Source organism: Haliotis rubra, unplaced genomic scaffold (genome assembly GCF_003918875.1).
Source record: "Haliotis rubra isolate DU_JTF1 unplaced genomic scaffold, ASM391887v1 Scf18, whole genome shotgun sequence".
Classification (NCBI taxonomy): Eukaryota; Metazoa; Mollusca; class Gastropoda; order Lepetellida; family Haliotidae; genus Haliotis; species Haliotis rubra.
The window spans coordinates 1096251-1106414 of NW_025765780.1; the positions used below are offsets into that span (position 1 = coordinate 1096251).

The following is a 10164-nucleotide window of genomic DNA, read 5'->3' on the forward strand; positions in this document are numbered from 1 at the left end:
TCACGTTTATACAAAATTGGAAGATTTGCTTTTATAATGGGCATAATTGTATAGTAATTAGGATTGTAGCTATAAACAAATGGAAAAAAGTCCATCTCTGTATTTGTTTCTTTTGTTTTCATGGGACTCTTGGGACTTTTACTGTTTTATGAACAGCACTTTCAACTACCTAAGAAGATATGGCTTATATATCTATTACATATTACCTATCAATCTGATCCATGTAGACCTAGTTTAGCCCAGATCAATAAGTAGCCAAATGCATCGAGGTCGGTTTACTCCCACTGTGCCCACTTTTGGAAATGAGCAGTGTTAAAACAACAGAGTGATTAGGGCATAGTCTGCATCAGGCTAGTGGGCAGTGATGTTTACACTAAACGCCAAAAGAAACGTTACCCTCCTTCCTTAATGACGGAGGTACCTTTCTTCAGCTGGCGTTGTGGTGCGTGGATGTGCACTTCTTGGTCTGTCTACGGTGACCCAAGTCTGTCTGAAGCCCTGAATAAGTCGTATAACCGTGATACGGTGGCGTCCGAGGGCATTGGCAACAGCATTGTGTGTCGACCCCATCTGCACCATCCCAATGGCTCTTTCTCTCTCTTCAGCTGTTAATCGTGGCATATTTCTCGTACTTGTGTATCATATCATGTATTCTAGGCTCTCTTCATACCCTATAGAATCATTCTACATGTGAAATGGATGCAAATACTGCTTGAATATTGCTGCGTTTTGGCGATTGATATTGCTATGTGTAAGCAGAAAATGGAAAAATGTTACTTTGAATGTTAGATGTTCCTAAACATTTTTTCACAGTATCAAAGACACGTTTTACTTGTTTTCACTAATGCAAATCAGCAGAAATGTTTTAAAAGACTGAGATCATAGGAGTTATTATTTTACAATTTTACACACTCTACAACAGTTGTTTCTTGTTTTAATAGTTGAAAAATGGTGACTTTCAATGGTTTATCATTGTCCCAAAACAGACATTTATTTCAACCTTTCTTTTAGACATCAAAATCACTATTATTGGTTTCTTTCGGCATGGACGAATATAAGACAATTTAACGCTTCTGAAAAAGATGCATTTCTCCTAAATATGAATGCATTTGAGAATTTTGTTTCGTGATTTGCATAAAGCTGTGTTGTTCAGCTTTCTTGTAAACTAATACTAGTACCTTTTAACATGTCTTTGACAGTTTTTCGGTAATTCATAAAGGTAGGAAGGTAACGTTTCTTTTGGCGTCTAGTGTAGTATAGTGTACTTAACCCTTAAGTCATAAACTACATACTTAATTCATATACTAGTATGTTACTGGCATTAACTCAGCAAGAGAAAAGTGTAATGAGTTTGAAATAATAATATATTAACATACAATTGATATGCATCTTAAGAAACATCAGTATGAGTAACATCAATAACATGTCATCAGCATAACTGGAAACACCAGTTAAATGAGAGACACAATCAAGGTATTGCAGAACAGATTTTCTTCTATGCTGGAAATCATCCTTTAGGGTGAGACATCAACTGTTAACGTCTCTTGCTGTACTTAGTGATAAGTCTTTCATTCATATTCAGTGTCGCTCGGCAGTCTTTGACACAGCATATCCAGTAGACTTTATTATTCTTTCGATTCTTAACCCTAAACTTACAGTTGCCATATGATGATTTTAGCCATTATGATGAGTGATGAAGTGGGGGTTCGTTTTATCATATATACTCTCACAAAAAAGAAACGTATATAGGAATTTCAACTGTATTTTTATGTTTCTTTTGAAACATCTTGTAGGCTTTATGAGTCAATGAAATATAGCGAAATTGCACACTGGGAATGCAGATTTATCCGTCTTTGGCACCAACTCGAGGAAAGTCAGTTTGAGTGTCACATGGAGACGTGTGGTGGCGCTGAAGTCAATACCTCGTGTGACCCCCGTGTGCATCCAGAACTGCACGGCATCGCCTCGGCATCGAACGAATAAGTCTCAGATTCTCGTGTTGCCCAATCGCAGCCCACTCTGCCTGTAGTGCCTGTGCGAGTTGCTGAAGTGTCTGGGGCTGAGGGTTACGGCGTCACACCCGTCTGTCCAGGGCATCCCACAGATGTTCAATCGGGTTTAAGTCCGGTGATCTGGAGGGCCAGGGGAGCACATTGATGTTGTGGTTCTGGAGGAAGTCTCTAGTGTGACGTGCTGTGTGGGGCCTGGTATTGTCCTGTTGAAACAACTCCCTCTGGCGATCAATGATTGGAAGGAGGTGTGGGCGTAGGATTTCGTCACAGTACCGATGAGCTGTCAGGTTGCCCTGGATCATCACCAAATCACTTCTCCTACGGCAGGTGATCGGATCCCACATCATAACACTTCCCCGGCCAAATCTGTCCACCTGGGGAACGCAAGCGTCGGCGAAACGTTCACGTCGACGTCTGTACACCCGCATTCTTCCATCGCGTCGTTCCAATAGAAATCGTGATTTATCACTGAACCAGATTCTACGCCAATTCGGTAGGTTCCAAGCCTGAACGTTGGTGCACCATTGAACTTGATGTCGACGATGTTGTTGTCGAAGCACAGGGCCAAAATAAGGTCTTCTGTCACGTAAACCAGCCTCTCTCAACCTGTTCCTGACGGTCTGTGCAGAAAGCCTCCTCAATCCGGGTATTTGTACAGCGGTACTGGTCGCCGTAGCTGTTCGATGACGCAGGTGATGTACCCGGATGTAGCGATCCTGCGCCGCAGTGGTCGCTCGAGGTTGCCCACTACGAGGGTCATCTGCTACCGCATTCTGCCGGCGATATCTCTCCCAGAGCCGTGAAATGGTGCTTTGGTGAACATGCATGCGTCAGGCAACTGCACGTTGAGACTGGCCAGCTTCAAGCAAACTAATGGCGATATGACGGTTGGCTTCACTTAGCTTAGACGTGGCATTTTGCGTTCGTCAACAATATTCCAAATACAGCGATCAACCTTTTATACCCATCATTGAGAGTATCTGATTCCCAAATTTCACGTGCATTGCATGTGAATTGTGTATTCTGTGACACTACACGCCGAAATTGAAAATCATGCTGTTAAATACGGGTATTTTACGGATGGTGCGTTTTGTTGTGATGTTTCAAAACATAAACACCATAGGACTCATAAACAGAGCAAAACCTTTTGTAAAATGAATCACGGTTTAATTCATTGCTACATGAAATTGCTATTTTCATGATACGTTTCTTTTTTGGGAGAGTATATAAATACATAACTGTGACATTTGTTAGTGTTCACCAATTTGTTCTGAAATGTGCTCACCAATTTATTCAGATTTCAGATTTATTTACCAGCTTTACCTTGAAGCAGACTACAACTAATCCCCCTATTGTTCTACGGGTGACTGCATTTTGTTGTTTCAAGAACATTGGGCACAGTGGGGGTACACCTCGAGGTCCTGGGTTGCAGTCTATAACAATACTATTTTAACTTAAAAACTCATTCGTTTATATTTCGCCTTTACTCCAATATACCTTTACCTTTACTCCAATATACTAAGCTTGGCTTGTTTTTTTTCTTCTATTATATGAATACAAGAACATTCACTAACTACAGCATACCCTTCGCCCTTGTCCTTATTCGATTACCTTTACAACAACATAATTACTGGTCAATAGGATTTTAGGCATGTATTTCTTCTGGGAGAGCTCATGGGCTGTGCTCATTACATGCCATGGGGGTGCTTCTACTCAGATAATTAATCCCTAATTAATCCCTAGCCTGTAGTTAATTTGGGATGTAGTTCAAATGGGATGTAGTTCTTATGGGAGTAAACCGTACTAGATGCTTGATTAGCATTTAAGAAGATGCTATTTGATAAACATAAAGAATTTTCTGGATGATGGTGGGACCGGAACAGGCCCCAAACGTTGTATCAAAAAATAACAGAAGATGAAATCCAGAACATTCTTTATCTTCATAGAATACGTACGCTGTGTCATCTTTAGTAGGTTCGTTCAGTCAGATACATTAAGTACATTAAGCTAACTGGAATACGTACGCTGTGTCAGCTTGAGTACGGTCATTCAGTCAGCTACACTAAGTACGTTCTGTTAGCTACAGCATGTACGCTTTGTCAGCTGGAGTAAGTTCTGTCAGCTAGCAAGAATAAGCATTGTCAACTTGATTAAGAATGTTCAGTCATAATATGTGTGCTCAGGGTGAATGTATTACTATGTATATGTACCAAGTCAGACCTGTTAGGGATATGGCAGCACCTTCCTGGAAATTCATTTGGTGCTGGGCACAGCCATCCTCATATAACAGGACCAAAAACCCTTGGCTGAAGGGAGCGAATAAATTTATCAGCTGATCAGACGCGGTTATTTGGTTGAGGGCGTGGCATCTTAAACCGACGGTGTGCTGTCGTTGCTCACAGTATCAGCGTCACGGCGCCAGCTATCATCGCCAACACGGAAAATGATCCAGAATAGTAGGAAATACACATTGAACCAGGTTGTTGATACAACCATTTATCAAAGCTAAGTACCCGCTCAGGCATGAATGAACTTGCACCCCAAGCACAACAACAGGCCGCTCAAAACGAGTAGCTAAAGTACTGTCGGAAATAGAAAAAAACTGTTTTTAGGCTGTTACTCTGTATCCCTAGGATATTCAGAAAAGCATGTTTACTCGTAAAATCGGTCAAAACTTACTAAAACTGAGAATTAACATCTAACGTGTCTTTCTTTCATAAAGTTGATGCTGAGATATGTAAAATGGTATGATACCCATAGAAAGGCTTAAATCAGTCATGGTAATAAATGTCTCAAATATATAGGTAGCATGGCCACCCGACGATCTACCCGAATATTATTTGTAAATTGTTACTTGCCCAGTTTAATTCCCCTAAAGGATTTTCTCATCTTAGCTAATAGAGAGACAGAGAAAATGTTTATTAAAGTGTCACGTGCTTTTGCAATAAAATACAGTACATTACATTAAAGACATACATTAAACACAAAAAGCACCCGGCCATTTGGCCTATGAGACACTAAAATCACAAGCATTATCACAGTAATACAATAAAATAAGAGAATACAAATAAAACACACCAGTACATACATTCCAGATTAATAACATGATATTTTAATCACACAAACGTTATAAAAGCACTTCACCATATTGACGTAAACGTGCACACTCACACGCAAACATGCAATTATGCACTCACTTAACCCCTCACGCAATCCTGCATTCACACACATGTACAATCACGCACTCACGTACACAATCACAGGATTACGCTATGTCATTCTCGCACAAACATTATCACGTACATGCGCAATAACGTACTCACGCGGACATACATACACACATACACACACTGACACTGACACACACACTGACACACACACGCATACACACCATACATACATACATACATACATATAGGTACACACATACATACACATACATATACACACATAAATTGCACCTTGGAAGCAAGTAGAAGGTGGCATTCAGGATTTTGCATTAAACAAATATATTTTTCTTTGATTTTTTTCTGCATAAAAGCATGATCTATTTCAAGGGCCAATTTAAAAACGACGTACATAATATCTGAGTACAGCGGGCACGTGATGGTGAAGTGGGCTTCATCCTCGATATACAGGGGCAGAGTGGACAAACTCTGTCATGTAGTGGGATAGGCGGCTTAGCGAATTCTACCAGTCTCGATGCACAGAGGGAGACTGCAGGCTCTGGTGTCTTGACATCGTATTGGTTACATAGGGTTCAGGGCATAAATCCTTCTTAAACAGGCGATAGGTCCTAAGCTTGTTTCCATTTGTTGCATTACCTTTATCATTCCACAAATCAATAAACCATTTCTGTTCATCCAAGATATTCAGTTTCTGGCGTATAACTGGAATTGTAGATTTGTCTAAGTACAGGTATTGTTCCAGACCTAACGATTCGCTCAGTTATTTAACTCTGTGTTCCCAGGATCTCTTCCGATTAAGTGACCACTTGTGTACATTTTGCGGGAGTCTAGACTCTGGCATATGACGTACTCTCATCTACAATCTATATACTTCAAGGCGTTGTTTGGTAACGCACGAGGTCCAACCCATATCACCTCTGGTGGCGATATTAGACGTTTTATTACTGGCTCCGAGGAAAAAGCGACAGGCTCGATTCTGAATTACATTGATAACTCTGTGTTCGTAAAGCCCCCAAATACCCGCTCCATATGTAAGGATAGGCTGTACTAATGAGTTGTAGAGGGTTGTAAATACATCGTAAGCCATTCCACCTGCATCACAAAACTTTGTGCAGAGAGCACTCAGAGCTCTACCTGCCTATTTCGCTAGTTGATTCACAGCAATTTTATAATCCAAATGTTCATCAAACCATAGGCCGAGGTACTTGTAGTGCTCCGTGTACTGCAATGAGATATCGCCACAAGAAAACTGGACATGAGAGCAATTTCGCGATCGGGGTCTAAAATGAACGATTTTAGACTTTTCATCATTTAACTCCAATCTCCATTTGAGACACCATTTATGAACTTCATCCAACATAGACTGTAAGTGCTCTTCCGTTGGTGCAAGTAAGACAATGTCATCTGCATAAAGAAGGATACTAATATTTTCTGCATTCACATCAACACCACAGTTCATATAGCGTATACCAATCAGTCAAGACATCAATGTAAATGGCGAATAGGGTTGGTGACAGCAAACATCCTTGCTTGGCGCCGATTGGTACCTTAAACCATGGAGTTAGGTCGTTATTCACACGAACAGCACAACTCACCCCTTCGTATAGAGATTGGATTGCCTTTAACATGTGTCCTTGTACACCAGATAACTTCAGTTTATACCATAAACAGTCTCTGTTTACGTTGTCGATTGCTTTTCTCATGTCAATGAAGCAGGTGAACGTCGATTGGTCGGAAGTTTTCCTGTTGTTAAGGATTTCGTAGAGACTGTAAATATGATCCACACAACTGCGATGCTTTCTGAAACCGTTCTGTTCCTCCACTAATAAACGGTTGTCCTCGATAAATCTTGTCAACCTGTAATTCAAAATGTCACAATACACTTTGCAAGGGACCGATGTTAAACAGATGCCGCTGTAGGTTAATGGTTGTCGGACATCAGCCGAGCTGGGTTTTACAATGGGGTTGATAATGCCTTGTTTCCAAGCCTGGGGGACGTAGCCACTCTGGAATCTCTATCCCCTAGCCCGACCCCAACCATCAGTGACCTTCTGCGACACCCTACCTGGTTTTGCTTTTGAGACGACCCCCATGTCTGTTTGTTTTTATAGTGGTAGTGAGACTCCATGGCAGCTACATCCTTAAGAGTTTCACAATTAAAAATATTATTTTGTACGTCATCTATCGTTTATAATGAAGCTAATCTAATTTCAAAATGTGAAATTAAAAAAGTGTTCTTTGTAATACAATATCATCACACATTAATTTGAATAAAGCCAAGGTTTGTTCCAAATAAGTCGACTTGGACATTGCTCATTACTGCTCTAATCTCTCATCAGTAATGTCCTTTGTTCACGTTTCCTATCTCCCTACCACTGAGACTGTAGTTAGGCCGAACTTGGTTTAACAGATATTTCACACTTTCACATATTACCTACATAAATTGTGGATATAAATGTGAAAAAAAAACAGTTTTTGTTCTATTTCCGACAGTACTTTAGTAGACTACTTCAGGGATCAGACCATATATTGACTGGTGACACCTAATGAGTGGGGGATAATAAAGACCTAACTACTGCCACTTACAGGGAGAGTATCGGGCCAATAAACATTTAACACCCCAAGTGATCAATAGGACAAACATACCAGAACAAGATATACCATCACAAAAAACCAGTCTTGAGCTCCCAAGTTCGGTCCTCAGGTCGTCCCACGATGCGGCGATTGACAACTAGCTGGTCGACATGCACAAAGCACTCTAGACTTTCCCCAAGTGTGATGGACAACTGGCCACGTCAAGCTGTAGCGTAACCGCGCGGACGTCGCAGAGGACAATACACGACGCGACGTGAAAGTTTGCATCCAGCCTCTGACCAGCAAAGAAGTGTGCTAATACTTGGGTACATAATATTTTTACATAGGTGTTAAAAGATGTTTATTACAATGCATAACAACCAAAAATTAGCAACAGGGGACGCACGACTTAACTAGATGAGCTGAATAAACAAATGCGCAGGCACTTACGGCCATGTTGCAAAACACCCACACGACTCGCGTGACAATCAGTCACTAGATTATCTGGTCCAGATTCAGTCATTGCATTTCGCCGTCATGCTGCCCGGTTCTGACAACACATAGTTCATAAACTGTTGGTGCAGCATCACACGGCATCAACTCTTCCGACCTCAAAGGAAATGAGTAAATACCAGCAGATAAGCAGGACGAACATCTACACACAGCAGAGATTGGAATTTCACAGATTCGTCACACGGGATACCATGGTCAAAGTGACGGAGAATTGGTTTAATGGTTGTGAACACCTGAAGCAAAGTGGGCCAATGATTGTTTACGGGGGGGATCATTAGTTTTGTTTCGAATGTAACGTCTCTACCAACTGCGGCAAATACTCAGTAAAGTGGTTATCCCGAGGTGTTTTATTCAAAGCAGTTTATCGTTTGTATTTGGTTTCTTTCATTGGTATTGATCATGAACACACTTGTTTTCTTTGTCTGTGTATTGTCTGATATACACCCCGCACTATATATCCCATACTAAAACCAGCGCTACTCCTTCAAACGCTTTCCACAACAATCCGTTTCGTATATACATATTCGAGTTCCTCAGAGCCCGAGAAGGATGATAAAAACACATTCCTTATTCGAATGGGTTGCATTGTAATAATTGCTTACCATCGCACCTTCAGTTTATGCAGCTACACAGTTTCGGCATCACAGTCCTTCGGCTACAGAAGTGCTAGCGTTGGTAGCCCCGATATACAGGAACCAAATGGTTAACAATGTAATGGTGAAGCCAAAATAAGCAGGCTCTCGAAATATCATAAAGATGCATATCCAGCATATTAAGGCCCGGGTGAGGTAATGGCATACACTTAATTTTCTGCAACAGGAGCGAATGCGCCGTAAAACGCATACATCTTGTTAAAAAACAAATTCCGCGAAGCGTTTATTTTCCAAACAAGCGTTGGTAGAAGCAAACGAACGAGGATACAGGAATAATAGATTTAGTTCGCCAGGTAATTTAATTTGCTAAACGGACAATCCATTATTCGTAAATAGAGCATTCTCTTTACCATAAGTTACCAATGTGGCAATACAATGCCCAAGTCGACATGCCGTTGTCTTGAACTACTACAAGAGAAAAACAATATTCTCTGTAGGAGAATTAAAGATTAATTGAATACATAAACTTTATATGATTTCTTCAAATGTCCTGATAGCTCTAATTTAGCATCCGTCTATAAAGACTTGTTTTCACTTGCTACAACGACAGTGTTTTATATCACATTTGATGGATAGGAACGAACGTCACACTAAATAGACCCGTGTCAATATCTTCGCAGCCAGGCTAGCCCAGAGTCTGCTATTATAGTGATTACGGGCAAGGATCGCGATCTGTTACACTTTATATGTATTGAAGCAATGAATTTCCGATTATCTTGTAGAAGAGGTCAATTTGTATTTGACTAGAAAATCATTGTTTTCACAGTTCCTCCCAACCCCATGTTGTGCTTTGCCCTTTAGGTTGACTATGTATCATTGCTTAATTCTCTGTCAGTTTCACTCATTACCCAGCTAAGCCTTGCCCGATCTCGATGTAAGTGTATGGTCGTATATAAAATTGATTGCGCCAATCGCAGAAGAAGTTGATAATTACTGATTTCATCCCCAAGAAGCGGTTCAAGCGCTCTCGCCTGCAACTGACTTTAAATAGTATGTCGCTTGTTGGAAGGTAGTTTCTAAATCAATTTCCCCAAGATAATGTCAACTCCATTGTCATTCCTATAACCAATACATATATAGGTCTTGTCAAGTAGGCCATGTACCGATACAACGCACTGTGTAACACCTTAACTTGCAGCGAGAACTCGTCATAGTTCTAGCGTTAAATCCAAAGTTAAACTTTCACTGTTTTCGTTATTACACCACGGCATCTCATTGGACTTG

General features: G+C 40.7%; 1 long non-coding RNA gene across 1 annotated transcript; it reads left to right on the plus strand.

Moving 5' to 3' along the window:
- The first annotated feature begins 237 nt into the window (after nucleotides 1-237).
- Nucleotides 238-3530, plus strand: LOC124273332. Its single transcript, XR_006897614.1, has 2 exons — nucleotides 238-269; nucleotides 3431-3530. It is a non-coding gene; the product is annotated as an uncharacterized LOC124273332 (long non-coding RNA).
- The last annotated feature ends 6634 nt before the right edge of the window (nucleotides 3531-10164 follow it).